Source organism: Medicago sativa, chromosome 2, assembly GCF_051527215.1.
Source record: "Medicago sativa cultivar Bolivia chromosome 2, Bolivia_mono, whole genome shotgun sequence".
In the NCBI taxonomy this organism is placed as follows: Eukaryota; Viridiplantae; Streptophyta; class Magnoliopsida; order Fabales; family Fabaceae; genus Medicago; species Medicago sativa.
The window spans coordinates 34,187,708-34,209,942 of NC_140750.1; the positions used below are offsets into that span (position 1 = coordinate 34,187,708).

The 22,235-nt window shown below is 32.9% G+C and overlaps 1 long non-coding RNA gene and 1 pseudogene across 2 annotated transcripts; both read left to right on the top strand.

Annotated features, from left to right (window-relative positions):
* The first annotated feature begins 126 nt into the window (after window positions 1-126).
* On the top strand, window positions 127-8,763 carry LOC146946454 (uncharacterized; annotated as a pseudogene). Its single transcript, XR_015028054.1, has 5 exons — window positions 127-138; window positions 4,542-4,752; window positions 4,910-4,923; window positions 5,111-5,321; window positions 5,515-8,763. The product of XR_015028054.1 is annotated as an uncharacterized LOC146946454 (transcript).
* Window positions 8,764-17,580: 8,817 nt separating this feature from the next.
* Window positions 17,581-20,514, top strand: LOC146946455 (uncharacterized). The gene is made up of 3 exons (XR_015028248.1): window positions 17,581-17,787; window positions 18,830-18,918; window positions 19,524-20,514. It is a non-coding gene; the product is annotated as an uncharacterized LOC146946455 (long non-coding RNA).
* The last annotated feature ends 1,721 nt before the right edge of the window (window positions 20,515-22,235 follow it).

The window sequence follows — 22,235 nt, forward strand, 5'->3', positions numbered from 1 at the left end:
ACCCCTGTATTATTAGCGATTTCCGGTTTACCTCCTGTAAAAAAAAATTGTTTAAATTCCAACCCTCTAATTTGAAGATTTTTGGTTTTGGACCTTCATGAATTTTGACTGTACAAAATCGATAATATGGCAGAGGGGGTAAACCAAAATATCCATGATATGGTAGGGGGTAAACTGAAATGCTCTCAAATTACAGGGGGCGAAAATACCTTAAATTTTGTGATTTGAAGTCATGAAGGTCCAAAACAAAAAATCTTTAATTTACAAGGTTGAATTCTAAACAAATTTTTTTATAGGGGGTAAACCGGAAATTGCTAATATTGCAGAGGGTAAACATATATTAACCCAAATAAATACACTAATTTTAGTGTTTGTTTGGTTTTGTGGTGATAAAAATTGATCTTATATGTGTTTTATCTTGGTTTTCGGGTGTCAAACATTGATTACGTTTGAACCTTTTTAACCGGTGATATCTCATTTTTTCTTGGGAAGGGAAAAAATAAGCAAAACCCTTGAGAATCGAGGTCCGGGAGTTGTTTTCGCTACGGGAAGGTGTTAGGCACCCATAACGACTATAGTATCCTATAGGAACCGTCTTTACTTTCTACGCGCGCGCTTTATTTTTAAATGCTATTTAAGAAATGATATTTACACCTAAGAATTTTCTAAGTGAAGAATTGGAGGGAGAAGAAAGCGTTTGAATTTTTATTTTATTTGAATTGAAGGAATATTGGTTCCTTGCCTACGTACCCTTTTAAGGGATCAAATCCACCGTAGTTCTCTTCCAAAAATGTTTTTGTTTTTGTTGTTTGATTTTAAGTTTGAAAATTGGAATTTTTAAGAATGAGAGAGAGAGGCCTCAAGGGCATAAGATTGTGAAATTGTGAGGTTGAATTAGTTATTTTGCAAAAGAAAGTCAAAGTATGATTAAAATTCATTAAGATTTTATTTAAGAAAAGAAAGGGAAAATCAATGGGAATTTGGATCCCAAAGTTTATTAGGAAAAAGATTTGAGTGATGTTGTTCATATATTTTTTTTGGAAAAAGGATTTTTCTAAGTATCGTGATTCCTAAGCATACATCTAAACATACATTCCCTAAACATACATCTAAAATATCCATGTCCTTTACATCATTGGCCTAGATACATGCTATGGTCTTGCAAGAATTAAAAAGCATAAAGGAAGTTACAAAATTCCTAGGTCTTTACATTCTAAGTCTTGCATGAATTTTAAAGTGTAAGAAAGATAAGGACCAAGAATATAAGATGGAGGATGAGATGCCTTATGGAATGCATGAAACATGAAGTAAAGTGGTTAGTAATAATAGGCATAGAATGATAGGAAAAAAATTGGCAAGAAAAATAAAGCATATCAACATGGTAAAAAGCAACCAAAAAAGTGGCAAAAATTCACTTAGTAAAGCACCAAAATTCCAAGGCAAATGCAAGGCCTATAATTCTCACGTTTTGACACTTTTCAATGATTTTGTGTTCAGCCCTAATGTGAGTGTTACAAGGAAATTATGAGCCAAGGAATTATGGTACATTATTAAGCCAATCTTGCACTAAATCACACATTAAAAATAACAAGTAACTTGCTACATAAGCAATCAATTATCATACATCTAAAACAGCACCAAAACACCAAATCAAGCATCAAACAAAACTCCAAAATGATTCAACACACCACAATTATTATGAGCCAAAAGATTGGAATCGAAATATGCAAAAAAACTTCATAAATTGGACAAAACAACACAAAATCACAAACAAATTCCACAAGTATTTTCTCTAACAATTTTCAGCATACAAAATTCACATGCAACAATCCTAAATCCATCAACACAATTGCAACAAGAACTCACCAAATTTTACAAGCTTTTCATCAAGATTTTTCAACAAAAAGTAAAAGAAAAAACATTAAACCAAGGCAAAATAATTTTCTAGTATTTCTTGATCAATCTTGACATGCAATATATCAAAATTGATCAAAATATACTAGAAAAATTATAGGAATTTTCTTAGAATTTTTCAAAGAGATTTTAGGCATGCAAAGGTGTATTCAACAAGAAATAGTGTGCATATAGCAAGAAAATAAGGAGAAAGTAGTAACAAAAGTCCAGGCCCAAACACACAAGATCCACATCCAAACAGAAAGCATCAGGGACCGTAGGATTGATCCAATTGGATCAACCCTTGATCCAACGATCAAGAAGGCAAAGGAACATGGAATGAATGTGGTCATGCGCGCATAGGATAAAACAACACAACAAGTAGTAACTACTTGAAGCTTATTCACGTGAAACAACAACACAACACCAAAACTTTCTCTCTCTAAAACCAAAGCCTACATAAACTCTCTCTTCTCTCTCTTAAATGTTCATCTTCAACCTCATGAATGTTCATCTTCAACCTCATGAATGTCACCGGAAAATTCAACAAACTCGCCGGAATCTTCAAAGGTTCGCCGGAAAATTCATAACTCCGGCGACACTTTCGGATTCCGGCGAGCTCCGATTCGATTTTTTTCACACTTTTAAAACCGGATTGTTATCCTCTTTTCAAATATGAACCCGGAAACATCCAAAACACAATCAATCCACCTACATCTAATAGCTACAGCCGCGCAAATGGAGGAAAAAAGAATGGAATAAAAAAGCTTGGATCAAGAACAATACCGTGATGCTTGACGAAACTTTGAATGGCTCCGGATTCTTCCTATGTATTCGGATTAGGTGCTGTTTTTCTTCTCCCTTTGCTTCGATCGTATTCCTTTCCTTCGTCCGATTCCGGTTCGTCGTTGTTGAATTCGGTCACAATGGAATTAATTGAAGATTGTTGTTCATGGATGTGATTTTTGTGGAATTGAAGGTTTGTATTGATGAATATTTTGGATGAATCCTTGAATTTGGTAATGGATTTGTGGAGGTTTGAGGTTAATTGTGGTGGTTGTAGTTTGTTAGAGATGAAGGTTGTGGTGGTTATGGAGGTTTTGTGGTGAATTTTAATGGTGGATGTTGTTGATGATGATGGTGGAGGAAGAAGATTGTGGTGGTTAGAGAGAGGTTGAAGATGAAGTTGTGGTGGTAGAAGTTAGTTAGGGTGGTTAGAGGTGGTGGAAAGAGTTTGTTATGGAGGTTAGAGGTGGTGGAAAAAGTTTGTTATGGAGGTTGTTGTTGTTGATGAAGGTGGCGGTTTGGAGAAGAAAGAGGGAAAAGAAAATTTGATTTTTTGTGATTTTTGTGTATTTGTGAAAAATGATTAGTGTGTTGACTCTTTGACCATGGGACCCATTATATAGGTGATGTGTGAATTTTTGGACCAATAGGAGTAGGACATGTGGCGTAACTAACTTCTTGGACAAAAAATGAACTAAAATGCAATTTTGACAACTTGAGGACTAAAATACAAAATTAACTAAAGTTGCATAAAAAAAGTAATTTGAAAATTAACGTAAAGTGAAACGATTAAAAATAACAAAACGGACTAAAATGAACCAATTACTGAAATGAGGTACTTCAAAATAACCTCTCTCCGTCAAAATTTCGTGTGAAATGACCAAAATGCCCTTAGGGACTAAAATGACTCAAAACGACTCAAATGCAATTTTTAAAACGGTTTTTTAACAGGGAAATAAAGCAAGAATTTATACAAGCAAATTAAAAGACTCAGAGACAATTTTTTAGGGATTAAAAAGAACTTTTAACATAGGAAATGACTAAAATGCCCCTAGGGGCTAAACTGACTCAAAATGACTTCAAATGTAATTTTTGAAATGGATTTTAACATGAGAGTGAAACAAGGACTTATACAAATCAAATGAAAAGACACAAACAATTTTCAAGGACTAAAATGAATTTGAATGCAGGAAATGACTAAAATACCCTTTTTCATGAATTTTGCAAATAACATTGAAATAAGATGCAGAGGAAGGTGAAATTGATCAAGGACAAATTCAAATGACTTGAAATGCAAGAAAAGAAGAATTGAGCTAGTATTTTTAGGTCCAAAATTAGGGTATAACAATATGCATTGTTTTTGTGAAATTGATTTTAGTCAAAGTAAGTTGAACGCAAAGTGACTTATGTTTAAATTTGTGCGTAAAAATCACCTTTGTAGTCAAAAGCTACAAATTCTAGCTTCAAGTTATAGTCAATTCTGAAGTCCAAATCAATTTTATTGGAAAAAACTTAAAACATGTCAATCAATTATAAACCTCAAAAATTGCTAATGTATTTGAGAAAGAAAAAAGTAATACTCTCTCCTGTCTCTATTATAAGATAAACAAATTATCTTTTAGATTCATTGAATAACTAATGTATCTATTCTATATTCAATGAACCTAAAAATAGATATTTTTTCTTATAATAGTGTAAGAAGATAAAATATATTTCAGTTATTTATATATTAGGTGTTGGACTCCACTTTTGCTGTCAAACTCAGTAACATTTTACTTTTCAAATATAGTATTTGAATCCCCCTAAAAAAAATTGTATTTGAATTTCATTTCCATAATTTTTTTTGTCGTCAACTCTTACAGAATGCTGAAGATAACCACTATGACGAGGGAGTGAAACCAACACTGGAGTTTGTCATAACTTCTGATGACATTACTGCTACTGGTGCTCCAGCCACATTACTTATTTTCAATAATGAAAAGGGTTTCTCTCCAAAAAACATTGAGTCCATATGCAGTGTTGGAAGATCCACAAAGAAAGGCAATAGGAGCAGTGGTTACATAGGAGAGAAAGGTAAATCACATTCTTATATTTATTTGTTTCTTAAAATGTTGTGTACTTTGGACTCAAGATGGACTTGTGCTAATATGGTTACTTTCGATGACAATTAGTTGAATGTTTTACTTATTTGGTAATCCTTGTTAATCAATTTTAATGGAAAAACATGCAGATATGTCAAAATCAGTTATACACCTCTAAAATTGCTAATGTCTTTGAGAAAGAGAACTAATATAAAAGTCACGGTATATTCCAGCTGTGTACATACTAGGTATTGGACACCAATTTTGTTCTCAAACTCAATAACATTTCTCTTTTCAAATTATAGTAATTGAAATTCATTTGCACAATTTTTGTTTGTCAACTTGAACAGAATGCTGAAGATAACCACTATAATGAGGGAGTGAAGCAAGCACTTGAGTTTGTCATAACTTCTGATGACATTACTGCTACTGGTGCTCCAGCCACATTACTTATTTTCAATAATGAAAAGGGTTTCTTTCTAAAAAACATTGAGTCCATATGCAGTGTTGGAAGATCCACAAAGAAAGGCAATAGGAGCAGTGGTTACATAGGAGAGAAAGGTAAATCACATTCTAATATTCATGTGGACTTTTTGATAGTAAACTATCTCTCTTTTGGAAAACCTTGATAATCAAGTGATATAAAAGCATGTTTAACTATGCAGCATGAATATCCATAAAAGTAATCAAAGTAGCCAAATTGAAGATGATAATGCAAATCTTTGACAGAATCTCTCTTATGGTTGAATTTCAGGAATCGGATTCAAGAGTGTGTTTCTGGTTAGTGCTCAACCATATATTTTTAGCAATGGATATCAGATAAGGTTCAATGAGATGCCTTGTCCACAATGCAGTCTTGGATATATAGTTCCTGAATGGGTTGAGGAGAAGCCAACCCTTGTTGACATAAAGCAGATATATGGTGCTGGTAAAGACCTTCCAACTACAACCATTGTCTTGCCCCTAAAGCCGGATAAGGTCAACCCTGTTAAACAGCAGCTTTCAAGCGTTCATCCAGAAGTCCTTTTGTTTCTTACAAAAATCAGACACCTTTCTGTACGAGAAGTTAATGAAAATCCTGGACAGAGCACTGTAACTGCTGTATCTATTTCAAGCGAGATTAACTTCGTGCAAAGGAAAAACATGCATGCAGAGTCTTACACACTATATCTCTCTGCAGAGGAAAATAGTAACAATGAGAAGGAATGCAGCTACTACATGTGGAAGCAAAAGTTTCCGGTCAGGTCAGAAAGTGTGGTCGAAAGAAGAACAGATGTGGAAGAATGGGTTGTGACACTGGCCTTGCCAAATCAGGAGAGACTTCGCAGGGGTAAAAGCTCACCAGAGGTCTATGCATTTCTTCCTACAGAGATGGTCACTAATTTTCCTTTCATTATTCAAGCCGATTTTGTCCTTGCCTCATCAAGGGAGACAATTCTATTGGATAATAAATGGAACCAAGGGATACTTGAATGTGTTCCAACAGCCTTTATGGATGCATTCAAAACACTTGTTGTAGGATCCGATCAAGCTTCAGTATCCAGTTTGGTTCGTATGTTCAAGTTCCTTCCCATTGAAAGTTCTCCATTTGAGAAGTTTAATTACGTGAGGGAAAAAATCAAATAAAAATTGGTTAATGAAAATATTGTTCCTATTGAGACATACACAGAGCAGAAGCACTTCTATAAGCCAGGTGAAGTTAGTAGGCTGCTGCCTGAATTCTGGAATATTTTGACTGAAGCCCGGGGCGAAGGAGTGTACTTGCTTAACCTATCTTCTCATGATGGGAGGAAGATCTTGAGTTCTTTCTTTGATAAGATTGAATATGATAATGTACTCGATTTTTTAGGGCTTAAATCAGTGAATGTTGATTGGTATGCAAAGTGCATCCAGAGTTCTAATCTTGTGGATGGAGTATCAGAAGATCTCTATCTTCAACTTTTACTGTTTATTGCTAAAAAATGGTCTTCAAGATTTAAGGGCACAGACATTATCAATATTCCATTGATAAAATATGTCGCTTCTGATGGAACTCTATCCTCTTTCAGTTTTCATGAACGCACACAACACTATGCAGGTGCGAAGCCAGTAGTCATAACAGACTCAAGTCAGTCTAATGCTTGCTCTTGGTTGATCAATTAGAACAAGGAATATGCATGTGCAGGAAACCGGTTTCTTATGCCTGAAAGCACACAAAAGGCGATCCTGCGATTAGCCCAGAAACAGACTTTGATGGAATGGCTTGCAAATGACGTTTCTGTTACTTATTTGAATGTGTACACTTTTGCCAATGTCGTCTGCAGTTCTCTTAAAAATAACAGGAAACATGTCATTGCATATGCTCACTTTTTAAACCACTCTCTGTCAATGAAGTATTTGTCAGAGCGGGAGGTTGATAGTCTCTGTAATTCTATGCCACTTGTTGACAACTATGGGCGTGTCACAGAGACAAGAAAAGGGGTTCTTGTGACTGCAAATGTGAGCAAATGGGCCGACTTGATTGTTTCTAATCCTTGGAGCAATGAAAATTATGTTGAGCTCGGAAAGGAGTACCTAAATTCCTCATCTTATGCAGGTCAATTTACAGGTTCCGGGAAGCTTATTAATTTCCTCACAACTCATGTTGGGGCTTTCGACATTCCTCATATATCTCCTCCAAATGCTGGGTTTTCAGCCGTTGATACACCACTTACCAAAGAAAATGCCTTTCTGCTTTTGGATTGGATACGGAATCTGAAGTCCAGGAGATTGCAACTACAAGAGAGATTTTTGAAATGTATAAAAGATGGCAGCTGGCTTAAAGTTACCGTCAATGGATACAGGCCTCCTTCAAAGTCGTTCTTAATTCGATCACCATTGGGAAATATTTTGCAAAGTGGTTCAGTTCTTGTCGATATCCCCCTGATTGATGAGAGCTTCTATGGGGAGAGAATAAACGAGTATGAAGAAGAGTTGAAAATTGTAGGAGTGATGTCCAGTTGTGAGGAAGAATGCAGTTTCATTGGAAGAGAACTGATGTCTCGTGCATCTTCCTTCACTCTAAGTAAAGATCATGTTCTTTTGATGCTTAACTTCATCCAATATCTCAGGAAAAGTCTTCTCCCGTTGGATAAATTTGTGAATAGCATCATAGATGGACCTTGGCTAAAGACATCTTTGGGTCTAAGGTCTCCTGTGGGATCAGTATTGCATGATTCCGGATGGCAAGTCGCATCTCAGATTAGCAATATCCCTTTTATTGATCAATCTTATTTTGGTGAGGAAATATATGACTGCAAAGAGGAGCTGAAGTTGTTGGGAGTGATAGTTGGCACAAGTGGAAATTACCAAATTGTTATTAAGCATTTAAAATCACCCTCATATTTGGCCTCTTTGACATCTGAGGCTGTTCTTCTGCTGATGATATGCATCAGATCCATGGATGACCCTAGTGTAGTCTTAAGTTCATTGAAGGGAACAAGCTGCTTGAAGACAAACATGGGTTTCAAAATACCAAGTGAATGTTTCTTGTATGACCAGGTGTGGGGCTGCATTTTTGATGTATTCAACGGCCTGCCTGTGATTGATCATAAATTCTATGGAGATAATATTTTCTCTTACAAAAATGAACTAAAGCAAATCGGTGTGGTGGTTGATTTTGAAGATGCTATCAAAAAATTTGCTTCTCTCTTCAAACAGAAGGCATCACAAACTTCATTTAATGAAGAAAATGTCATGTCATTTCTTTCTTGTTGCAGACAGCTGAAGGGAACTGTTTATGGATTTCCTTCTGATTTCTCAAGCATTATACATAATCAGAAGTGGCTGTATACTAAGGTCGGTTGTTATGCGTGCCCAAGAGAATGCATTTTATATGGTCCCGAGTGGAAATTTATATCTTCAATTACTTGTCTCCCTTTCATTGACGACAGTGAAAATTTTTACGGCATGGCAATACATGATTACTGAAGAGCTGAAGTGCACTGGTGTTGCAATAGCACCTATACTGGTGTTGAATTTCTGATGGAGTCGAAGAACTTTCAGATTTTCAGTGTGGATGAGGAGCTCCTCAGTTCTGCCTTCCCTTCTGACTGAGTATTCTGCATAAGTTTTAAGTTTACTTGTTACTATGTCTGTCTCTTTACGATGTTTAAGTTTCTTGTTCTTTTAACTTTGTTCTCTTTTCTGTGGTTTGTGAGACTATGTTAAGGCACCTTTGTTATTATTATTGAATCACTGAATTTCTTATGAGTACCTGTCAACAATATTTTGCTTCTTTCACTTCTATTTGATGGCCTTTGTTCTCTTATGCACTTTATGGAAACTTCAATATTTGACTTTTATATGTAAGCAATTTGCAAGTCAAGACACCCAACATATGCTCAGAATTTGTATAGAAATCTTGACATTGTCTAAATTACATTCCAGAACTTAGGAAAATTATGCCATATCAAACTTTACACTGATTTGGTTGTGTCCAGTCTAGTTGACTGTGATGTCTTGTATCAATTTTCTATTTGACAAAGGGGCAATACTGGCATAATAACCTGGGTTACTAGGTAGAGCTTCGAATCCCATATCTAAGCTCTAGCGGAACTAACAATTAATTTCTGTTTTCTTTAGGGGAACAATTAATTTCTTTTAATTATATAACCATTTTTTTAAGAATTTATGAAAGAGTGAGTACTTATGTGATTCGTTTTACTATGATTTTGTGATTCAAAACAAATACAAGAAGAAACCCTATCTTTAGTTAGTCTGCATCTATTGAGACTTGTATTAATGGCATCGTTCACTTTGATTACAATTCTTGGATTTAAACAATGAAGGCCAAATTTTACACTCTTCTCTCAAATAGTGCAAGTCCCCTCACGAAATGTGTATGGAGTACTTAATTTATTTGCTAATCTTGTGTTGTTACATTGCTGGAAATCACAAAACTATTGTGGCCAAGACAGTGCTAACCTAGAGCTCTAGCCGAAATATATGAAGGGATTATAATATCCTATGAAACACTTATACGTACAACTGACACAATTTTGACGGTGTCGGACACAAGACACACCTTTAATTCAAAGTGTCGGTGCCATTCACATAGAGCAAGAAAATGTCGGAAACATAGTGTAGAAGGTAATTTGATTTATTTTCCCCTTCATTTCTTGCCTAGTGATTTGATGCAATGTACAATCAACCTAAGCAAGCATTACAATTACATCATTTCTACAAAATAGTCTACCGACTTTACGAGACTACTTTTGAGTTGATTTTCATCCGTGTTTAATAGATCTCTATATGAATAACTTTAGGTCCAGCAACTTGGAGTAAGCCAGAAGCTGTGAATTTTAATATCTACGTTCCTTCAAATGAGACATTTAGCCCCAAAAAATTGAATTAGTCCAAATCAAATTCTATTCATTCCATAAAACATTTTCTATCATCATAGGCAGATCATTACCTCAACAATAGTAACCAAACATTAGAGAGATGGATTAGAGATAACTTAAGAAACCTTCTATCAGTTAAGCACTTGAAGGAAATCGTCAACAATTTCATATACCTCGAATCATATTTCATATACCTCGAATCATATATGTAAATATTTTAGATAATTGGTTTCCTTGTTAGTCATGTAGTTTGTTTTGCGCCTCAATGTTTTAAGAGTAATGTTATTTGAACATTGGACAATTTGTGGGACAACAAAAATATACAAAAAAATGTGAGTTTTGGCACAAAAACTAAAGCAATAAAGAGAGAAAATGAGAACACAATGTGAGTATGAGAGAGAAAGTAGTCATAAAATTGTCATAAAATGGTTGTTCAAATATCATTTCTCATGTTTTAATGTACCGAATAAGCCTTTGATAACAAAAGTAAGGCTCTGTTTGGTAAATGACCAAGAAATTAGCTTATAGCGGATAACTTATAAGTTCGTTTGACAAAAAAAAATCTTATTTGATAACAGTCTTTTCACCACGAGTTTATAACTTATTTTTTATACGTTATTTTAAGTAGTATTTGAGCTTATAACTTATCGTCTTTTATTCCATTTTTACCCTTATTATTTTAACTAAAATTCATATTTACCTTTATAATTTATTATACTTTAAAATTAAAAGAACGCTATTGTATGACGCGTATTTATTTTATATGTCAAGTATGCTGCTTATGTTTAGCACTCATTGAATGTATTGCAGTGCAACGACACCATCTTATCTTATTATTATTATTATTATATAATTATTATTATTATTATTATTATTATTATTTATTATTTATTATTTATTATTTATTATTTATTTATTTATTTATATAATAAAGCTTAACCCCTAAAGCTATTTCTAACCCTAATATTTTCCCCCCATTTCTCCCTCCACTTTTCTGAGCCATTGGATCTTGCACATTTAGGCGCCATTCAATTTTAGCCATTGATCATCTTACTTAATTAATGCCAGCTGAATTTTGTTATCAAGTTTGCTATAATTTTGGCCAGCCGAATCCTTATTATTTTTTTTTTGAATTCCTATCCTCCTTTTTTTTTATTCCTATCCTCCTTTTTTTTTCGAATCCTTATTTTTTTTTTTTGAATTCATATCCTCTTTTTTTTTTTTATTCCTATCCTCCTTTTGGCCAGCCGAATCCTTATTATTATTTTTTTTGAATTCCTATCCTCTTTTTTTTTATTCCTATCCTCCTTTTCTTTTAAGCAAATATTTTCTACACTTTTAGGTTTGCAATTATTTCACATAACAAATTTCATCTAAAAAAATGCATCGCACCAATTTTATTCCCATCCTCTTGCCTTTTTTTTTATGAAGCAAATATTTTCTACCCTAAATAATAAAGCTTAACCCCTAAAGCTATTTCTAACCTTAATATTTTCCCCCCATTTCTCCCTCCACTTTTCTGAGCCATTGGATCTTGCACATTTAGGCGCCATTCAATTTTAGCCATTGATCATCTTACTTAATTAATGCCAGCCAAATTTTGTTACCAAGTTTGCTATAATTTTGGCCAACCGAATCCTTATTATTTTTTTTTGAATTCCTATCCTCCTTTTTTTTTTATTCCTCTCCTCTTTTTTTTTTGAATCCTTATTTTTTTTTGAATTCCTATCCTCCTTTTTTTTTAATTCCTATCCTCCTTTTTTTTAAGCAAATATTTTCTACACTTTTAGGTTTGCAATTATTTAACGTAACAAATTCCATCTAAAAAAATGCATCGCACCAATTTTATTCCTATCCTCTTGCCATTTTTTTTATGAAGCAAATATTTTCTACCCTAATAATCCTTTTTATTAATTTTGTTACGTCTTCTAATACTATTCCGCTATCTTATATAATAAAGCTTAACCCCTATAGCTATTTCTAACCCTAATATTCCACCCCCCCCCCCCCCCCCCCCCCCCTCATTTCTCCCTCCACTTTTATGAGTCATTGGATCTTGCACATTTAGGCGTCATTCAATTTTAGCCATTGATCATCTTACTTAATTAATGCAAACCGAATTTTGTTATCAAGTTTGCTAGAATTTTGGCCAGCCGAATCCTTATTTTTTAACCTAACAAATTTCATTCATATCCTCCTTTTTTTTTAATCAAATATTTTCTACACTTTTAGGTTTGCAATTAATTAACAATTTAACAATATAATAAAGCTTAACCCCTATAGCTATTTCTAACCCTAATATTCCCCCCCCCCCCCCCCCCCCCCCCCATTTCTCCCTCCACTTTTCTAAGCCATTGGATCTTGCACATTTAGGCGCCATTCAATTTTAGCCATTGATCATCTTACTTAATTAATGCTAGCCGAATTTTGTTATCAAGTTTGCTATAATTTTGGCCATATCCGAATTTTTTTTTATCAATTCACTTAAATCCGAAATTTGTTTTGCTATAGTTTTGGCCAGCCAAATCCTTATTTATAATTTTGTCCATATCCGAAATTTGTTATCAATTCACTTAAATCCGAAATTTGTTTTGCTATAGTTTTGGCCAGCCGAATCCTTATTTATAATTTTGGCCAAATCCGAAATTTGTTATCAATTCACTTAAATCCGAAATTTATTTTGCTATAGTTTTGGCCAGCCGAATCCTTATTTATAATTTTGGCCATATCCGAAATTTGTTATCAATCTTAATTACTAAAGCTTAACCCTTCAAGCTATTGTTGCCCTAATATTTTCCCCCCATTTTTACCTCCACTTTTCTGAGCCATTGGTTCTTGCACATTTAGGCGCCATTCAATTTTAGCCATTGATCATCTTACTTAAAGCCAGCCGAATTTTGTTATCAAGTTTGCTATAATTTTGGCCATCCGAATCCTTATTTTTTAACCTAACAAATTTCATTCATATCCTCCTTTTTTTTTTGAATCAAATATTTTCTACACTCTTAGGTTTGCAATTATTTAACATAACAAATTCTATCTAAAAAAATGCATCGCACCAATTTTATTCCTATCCTCTTGCCTTTTTTTTTTTTTTTAATGAAGCAAATATTTTCTACCCTAACTTACTAAAGCTTAACCCCTCAAGCTATTGTTACCCTAATATTTTCCCCACATTTTTCCCTCCACTTTTCTGAGCCATTGGATCTTGCACATTTAGGCGTCATTCAATTTTAGCCATTGATAATCTTACTTAATGCCAGCCGAATTTTGTTACCAAGTTTGTTATAATTTTGGTTAGCCGAATCCTTATTTTTTAACCTAACAAATTTCATTCCTATCCTCCTTTTTTTTTTAATCAAATATTTTTTAGACTTTTAGGTTTGCAATTATTTAACATAACAAATTCCATCTAAAAAAATGCATCGCACCAATTTTATTCCTATCCTCTTGCCTTTTTTTTTATGAAGCAAATATTTTCTACCCTAACTTACTAAAGCTTAACCCCTCAAGCTATTGTTGCCCTAATATTTTCCCCCCATTTTTCCCTCCACTTTTCTGAGCCATTGGATCTTGCACATTTAGGCGCCATTCAATTTTAGCAATTGATCATCTTACTTAATGGCAGCCGAATTTTTTTATCAAGTTTGCTATAATTTTGGACAGCCGAATCCTTATTTTTTAACCTAACAAATTTCATTCCTATCCTCCTTTTTTTTTGAATCAAATATTTTCTACACTTTTAAGTTTGCAATTATTTAACATAACAAATTCCATCTAAAAAAATGCATCGCACCAATTTCATGTCCACCAATTTCATGCCTTTTTTATCCTTATTTATTAATTTAATTAGGTATGCAGCAACTTAACCTAATAATTTCCCTCTAAAATTCTGCATTAGATTAGCAGCAATTTAACCTAACAAATTCCATCTAAAATGCAGCGCACCAATTTAAACTAGCAAATTCCTTCTAAAATGCAGCAATCCCTAATATTTCTCCTCGCTGATAAGCTTTTTATTCATATCATGTTGTGTCATCGTTTGTATATATCTATTGTTTCTGTAGACTTTTTTTTTGACAAGTTGTTGTACACTTATTAATGATATTGTTTTTGTTACAATTATTAATGATATATTTGTACTATATTTATAAACAATAGAGGATTTTAGGCTGACTTTTGTTATTCAAACTATACCTTAAACAATTTTGTTTGTTACATTTGAAATTCATAAATATTTATGCTTATAATTTTAATCTATATAAACTTTTTTATATAAAATATCGTTCATAATCTATATGTGTTAGCGTAATAAAAAAAACGAAAAGACGGATATGTGAATGCCCATCTTTCCACACGTTGACATAATGTAAATCAATATTTTTCTAAATTAAAAATAAATCAAATTATTACGTGGTATATCCCGTGAAAATAAAACTATCCCATACCTCCCTAAAAACAAAAGAAACAAAAAAACTATCACATTCCTTAAAAAAACAAAAAAAAAAAACTATCACATGCTTGAAAAATTCTATAAAAATCCTAACGAATCTTTTTCATTTTTATAAAGGAACGAATATCTTAATATATATATATATATATATATATATATATATATATATATATATATATAAATGTTAGATATTCTCCAATCAACCTTAATTAACCCTAATCCCGCACTTTTTGGCGGGTCTAAATATATTTTTTTAAAAAATTGTTTTGCAAAGAATTGAACCAACTACCCATAACAACACCTTAGAGGTTTTACCACTAGACTACTAACATTTTTATTGAAATATAGTTGCTTCTAAAATGGATATGTAATCTTAAAGGCCTTTTTTTTAAGCCACTAACACTCATTTTTATTGTGTTTATTTTCATGTTTGATTAATTTCACATAATTTAATTTATGACTTTTATTCCATGTTCATTTTTGTTGATGCAAACTAATGTTATAATTTTCTTTTTTGAGATTTTGCATGTCGATCACTCTCAAACATCACTTAGTTTCATTGTTTCTATTACTTTGAATGTAACTCTAAAATTAATAATATAGTCACTTTGATGCTTATATAAGAAACTCTACAAAACCCGTACATCGTACGGGTTAGAGTCTAGTTCCGCTAAATAATCCTTATTTCTCCCTAAATAATCCCTCCACTATTCCGCTAACACTAATCCCAAAACCCTAACAATTTTTCCCTCATATTACGCTATGCAGTCACTAAACCTAATTATTTGAATTTCAAATCTGCCTTGCAATTTGTTATTTTTCCTCCATTATTCCGCTAATACTAATCCCAAAATCCTAACAATTTTTCCCTTTATTCCGCTAATACTAATCCCAAAATCCTAACAATTTTTCCCACATATTACGGTATGCAGTCACATAACCTAACAAGTGATTAGCTGACTTTTCATTTGTAAACCAAAACTTCCGAATTTATATTACCGTCTTTTAGAATACTCACACACGCTTGGCACCCCTTTCTCGCACTGTCTCTGAAACAGAACTGTTACCACCATTGACGGTGAGTTCATCTCTCTCTCTCTCAGAAGCTCTCTCCTCCATTGTCGTTCTTTTCTCTCTGTTGCCCTTATCTCTCCAACTGTAATGGCGTTTATTGATTTGATTGGTAATGGTGGCTTTAATAGGTTTCCGATAACATGAGGCGGCGGAGGGAGCTGGTTGTGGTGGACGGTCTGATTCTTTAGCTTAGACGGCGGAGGGATCAGATTTCGAAGAATCGACATAGGCTAATTTCACAAGGTAAGAACTGTGTACCCATTATTTTAAGAAACCGGTTTCAAACCCTCTTCATATTTGTCCAAGAAGTTCCTTCTGTAATTCCTTAATTTAATTCATTGACCTGTTTCTTTTGATTTTTCTTCAATTCTTTCCTTACGGTAACCACATGCTCTTTTATGTGTTGGTTGTCTTCAAGTAATTCCTATGTTTATGTTGATGCTTATATTTCTGTCTGTTTTTGCAATTGATAGAAACGTAGTTGTATCTTAATCTTAATTCAATGCCGTAATATGTCATATATTTTATTACGCAGAAGCAGTATATTTATTTCATGCGTTTTGGACACTGAGTATACATTGAATACATACAACTTGCTGAATTTTTTACGTAGTTATATGTGATTCTTATTGGCTATACCAGAAAATATGTACAGTAGTACAATATTATGAAATTGATAACAACATGTTTAATCCATATATACTTATTTGTGTTCTGGATTGATCCATTATAATTGGTTAACATGAGTGTTTATTTATATATGATATGTTATAGCATAGACTTGAACACATGGACAGCAATAGAGCATTATGAGATCAATATTTAAATTCTTGAATTTTCATTAAGAGTGGTGCTAGCGTCAGGCGCTACAACACTCTCCAATAACTACTCTCTCTTTAATTGGACCAAGTCATACACGTTTTAAAGGCTACCGGTTCTTTACCTACACAGTTATATTTTTTATTTTATCTTTTATTTATTTATTTCATTTTTCCTCTTTCATCGAGTACCCCACACATGCACTTGAAAGATCTCTTCTTCTCCATCTCCATCTAACCACAACCAAATCCTAATTATCCAAGAGAAAGAAGGGAGCCGTTATTTTTCCGAAAGCCTTCATTAAGCTTCAACATCACAAACTTGTCAAAAGGATTGTTCACCTTTGAAGAATCTCCATTAATTTGGATTCATGCAGAATCGACCAAATCAAAATCAAATAAATAGAGCACAAAAATTACCCTAGGATTTAGACTTTGAAACTTGCTGAAAATTAAAAGTAAATTTCATCTTGGGCGTGGGTTTTTGTTGGCAGATGAGAAATAGATGGAGATAAAGAATTCATAAAGTTAAAGAACCCATTTTTCAGCTGACAAAAAACCCATTTTTTCACGTAAGTAATATGTGTTTGTTTTGTTGAGATCTGATCGTTGTTTGACCTTGATGTTCTTGGCCTTAGAAGTTGGATGTGGGTTCATAAAAATCACGAGAGATGTGCAGATTTTTCTATTTTATTTTTTTGAAGTTTGAATAAAAGTGTTGTTTATTTTTTGAGATGTGCAGAGTGTAAGTAAACCAGTTTAGCTGGTTATCAGGTTTTTAGTTTTAAAAAAGTGATGATGTGGACCAATAATTGAAAGAGTGTTTGAGAGAGAGTGTTAGAGAGGTTGTGGATAGCATTCCTCTTTTCATTAATTTTGTTGTGCATATTTGGTTTTGACAGAAGTTCAGTTGAAAATATACGCAGTAGCAGATATCGAATTGCTCCTTCTCAGTGCTGGCAAGAGTTTGGCAAACTTCCCTCCAATGCCTAGAGCAGCTCCATCACTAATACCTGATCTGGAAAATCGTTTAATTCATCATGAGATGAACTATAATAGGGGCGTGTTAGCTGGCGAGCATTCACGTTTAATTTCAACAATGACAAATGAGCAACATAAAGTGTATGACACTATTATGAGTAGGGTCAATTCAAATACTCCAGGCCTGCTTTTTTGTATGGATACGGCAGGACAAGCAAAACGTTCATTTGGAGAGCAATGGCAGCTGCAATAAGATCTAGAGGTGAGATAGTCTTAACAGTCGCATCAAGTGGGATAGCTGCACTACTCATACCCGGTGGAAGAACGACACATTCAAGGTTTGGCATTCCTATCATGATAGACGAGTGTTCGACCTATTTCTTTTGTTCGTCAGGGTGATGATGTGTTGGTATTTTATGGTTTTTACAGCAACATGTGTTTTTTTTTGTATGTTTTCTGGTAGCAACCTCTGTGTGTTTTTTGGTTAATTTTAGCAATGGTTTGATAATTTTATGCTATTGTGCCAATTTTTGATAGGTTATTTTATGTTTTAGCTATTCCATTTTATTCTCGATGTTAGTTAGCTTGACATGGTTGCTTCTAACTGTTTTGGAAGTGTTTTCTACTCTTTCTCTAGGTTTTTTTTTTATATATTTCCCCTACCTGTTTATTTAGTTCTAATTTGTGCGCAATTTTTTCATCATCCCTCCTTCTCCTTTTTTTTAATCCTTTTTTTTTAAACGAGTGCTGCTGCAACATAGCAGATTGCTTAAAAGGGAGGTTCAAGCAGAGTCAATACATAGGTTGAAGGTTTCTGATTGGGAGGAGTGGATTTTGGTACTTTTTTAGGTTTCTTTCATAAATCAAGGTTGGTGTTGTGTTTTTAAGAGTTCGTTGTAGATTGACATTTGTAAAGTGATTGATGCAAATGAAATATTTTGATGATTTCCATCTGGATTTTGAGAGTCAAGTGAAATTGAATTGAAATTGAATTGGCAGATTTTAAAAGTTGGGAGTCAAGACAGTCTTTGCGCTTTTTGTGTAGATTTTGAATGTTGCGGTCTGATGTATTAAATTGATGTTGAGATATTGAATCCTGTGTTAATATCTGCGTAAAGAGTAGCAACTTCTCTTTTGAAGGATGCTATAAGCTGGGTTTTTATCATCCCAATACTATTGATCTTTTCCTGCCACAAAAGTGGGGTTCAGCTCCAAGAAGAAATTATCCGATCAAAAAATTTCCCTCCCATTTTGTTCTGATTTTTAAATTCTTTGGCAATTAATGTTGTTTATTTTATTTACCGTACTGTATGTAAACCTTTAGTTTTCCACGCACATTCACACATTCATCCACCCTTTTGCCATCCTCATTCCATCCAGCTACGCAAAAAACATAACAGCAAGGTGTGCCGATCAAAACATGGCCGTTCGTGAGTTTGAAAGTTTGCTTGCGCTTCATTGCTTAAAGGGTAATCATATGCTTTTGTATCATTCTTTTCATCGCTTTTCATTATCTGAATCTGTATTCTAATGTGTTTGTTTCATATTTCTTAATGCACTTCACCGTGGATTTACACTCTGCAAAACAAATCACATAATTTGCACTCTTCGTGTTCTGTTTCACAATTGGGTGTGATATTTTGAATTATACCAATGGTGAGCGATGATATTAAATCATTTTATCTCATTGAAATGGTTGAATAGCTGCTGAGAATATTTTAACAGTTTTGTTCAATAAATTGTTTACATTGCAGAGGTTATTTATATGTTGATCACAATATCCTATGTTGATTCTTATTTTGTTAAAAATGAGTTCTTTTTTGAATTCATAGATAGCTCTCTCTTGAGTTCCAACTCCTCCATTTATATAAGCTTAAAAAGTTCTAATGAGTTCTTTTTTAAATTAAGCCTTATTTACCTGATCTTCAGACTTAGAAACTGCTACTGCATTTTAAATTATACATGATTCATGTTCGCTGCTGACTTTGGGGACCAGATTCATCGACTGCATTGCTCCACCAATTAAGGCTCTTTCTAATTTGTTTATTGTTTTGTTTCCTATCCTATCAAGAAGGTTAAGCCAAGGATTAACGGGGATATCCATTCAAGGTTGATAATGTTGAAGGATCTGTATGCATTTATCCAATGTGCAATAAGAAAGAGGTATGACTCCAAACTTTTGCATTCCATTTTTGCTAAGAGGTCATGTCTAAGCTACCAGAAAGTTTCGGTGCAATAATGTTAATTAATTTTTTTAAGTCGAACATAGATTTCGCATATGTCGCAAGAGGATAGAAGAGTGTGTGTCAAGTTTGATACATAACACATTACACTAAGATTATTTGCAACCTCTTAAACTCAGAAACACAAATACTTTCCTTTTGCTAAAGCTTGAATTAACATTGTATTGATGTAGATTATAGATATCATTACTTTAGTTTTCTGCAATACACGGAGCTTCTTAATAATTAAAGAAGATAATCATTCCTTGAGATCTTATAGCTTAATCGTTGTGTTGGGAAGTTTAACCTACCTCTGAAATGCAGAGATAATTTACATTCTTAGTTAATATTTGTTACTTGATTTTCTCAAATTATTGAAATGGAGTTTCTTAGTTAGATTGAATAATGATAATTCCCAAGACAAGAACATTTTTGTCCAATATACATGTTTAATACATTGGTTTAGTACTTTGAGATTCTGTATATGATTGAACTGATGCTTTACATAGATTGTGTCATGTTGCTGGCTTCTATTTTCTTTGCTGCATTTTGTTGACTTAATATTCTGCTTACTCAACTGATTTCAAGGTGTTTTTTAACTGAAATTTGGAAATCTTGACAGGTTACTACAAGTCCTTAATATACAATTTAGTGCATTATTGCTGTTAGAGTTTAGTTTGAAACATGTGTATTAGTATTATATATTACACATTTTATTTTTCTGCATAATAGTTAGAATTTTTATGAACAATAGTTTTGTTTGCGGATTGATATTATGTTTTAGATAATAATTTGTAATCAAATATTGGTCCATGGCCATGATGTGAGCAAGAAGTGATGATTGTTAACCATAAATTGAATGTTCAAGTTAAAATTACTATGCTTTTAGGATAAGGCTTTACTCTCCTATGCTTTTCTAAAGGAATCTTATCCAGAAGTTATGTTGTTAAAGGCTCAAACCACGTGTGACAATGCTCAATTACTCCACTTAAAGGAATCTTATTTTGATTGATTTAGTATATTAATCTACCGTGTGACAGTGCAGATTTTGATAAGGGAATAAGTAATGACCTTGATATTTTTTATCAAAAGAATGTAGTGGTTTCTATAATCTACTTCAAGTAATTTATAGGTTATGTTTTAGAAAGAGGTCTCTGTTATAAAATGAATCAGCAATGATATTAAATATGTGAAAGTGATAATAAAGTGTTGTTTGGAAAGAAAGAAAAAATTGCAGTAAGATTTTCTTTGCATTTTTTTTTTGTTTCTCATAAGTTCTCTTCAATTGAGTTGATATTATTTGAGACACATTGGATCGATATCTCTATTGAGATTAAAATTAAAAGCTATTACTATACTTATAATTAAACAAATGAAAAACATATTGCAATTACAACTTTGATTGTAAAAGTTGAGAAAACATTTGATATGGTTGAGCGCGGATTCTCCCTTTTGCTTTCTCATTTGCCATGACTATTAACAAGAGCCAAGAAGTTTAGTATACATTATCTATCGGTACGGTACCTTCGGTTACTCCGATAAATTTTGTATCTGTATTCAAACTTTATAAATTCCATTCCAACATATTTTGTATTATTATATATCATATTTTAACGGCTCATAAGACCCGTGCGGCGCACGGGTCGGCGTTCAAGTTTCATATAATTTTTTTTTATATATTTCATGACTTAATGAAAAAAGTTCAATTTTTTTTTCCGTATATACTTTTGTTTCTCTCTTGTTATTCTTTTAACACTTTTGTTTTTATCCTTTTTTTTAATCTTATCTATTATTTTTTACTTTGTTTATAAAATAAAATTTTATACTTTAGTCATTCATAAAGTATAATAACTGAATGAAAAAAAAAACTTAAAACAACTTTTTAGCAAAAAATATATCCTTTTTTTTAATCTTATCTATTATTTTTTACTTTGTTTATAAAATAAAATTTTATACATTAAATCATTCATAAAGTATAATAACTGAATGAAAAAAAAACTTAAAACAACTTTTTAGCAAAAAATATGGTGATGTCTAAGGTGAACCATCAACTAAGTGGTTCATCGATGGACCACTTTTACATCCCATCAAGATATATTTAAAGGTTTAGATGAAATAGAAAAGAAAATGAGAACACGTACATCTTTCCTCACACAATCCATTTCCCTACCTTCTCTCACCCTCTTATCTCACCCAATTTTTTCAGATTCACATCCCTTGATCCAAAACCAACCACCGCTGTAACTCCACAAACCAAAGCAATTGTTCATATTCAAATAAAATGGTTAAGATTCAAGAATTGTTTCATAATTTCCCACTCAAAGCTATTGTCTTTTTCTGTGTTCTAATTTCTTACCGAAGTATCCATATTTTTTATGACAATATAATTTGATATTTATCATCAAATCCATGAGTGATTCAACAAAAGAAAATTGAATCATAATTAATTATAAATCAAACAATTAATATATACAAGACAGGCTTCAATTCATGGCCCCTAAGATGTCACACATCATTCTAATTTCCTCTCTCTATTATGATCCTTCTTAAGTTCTTCGTATTGT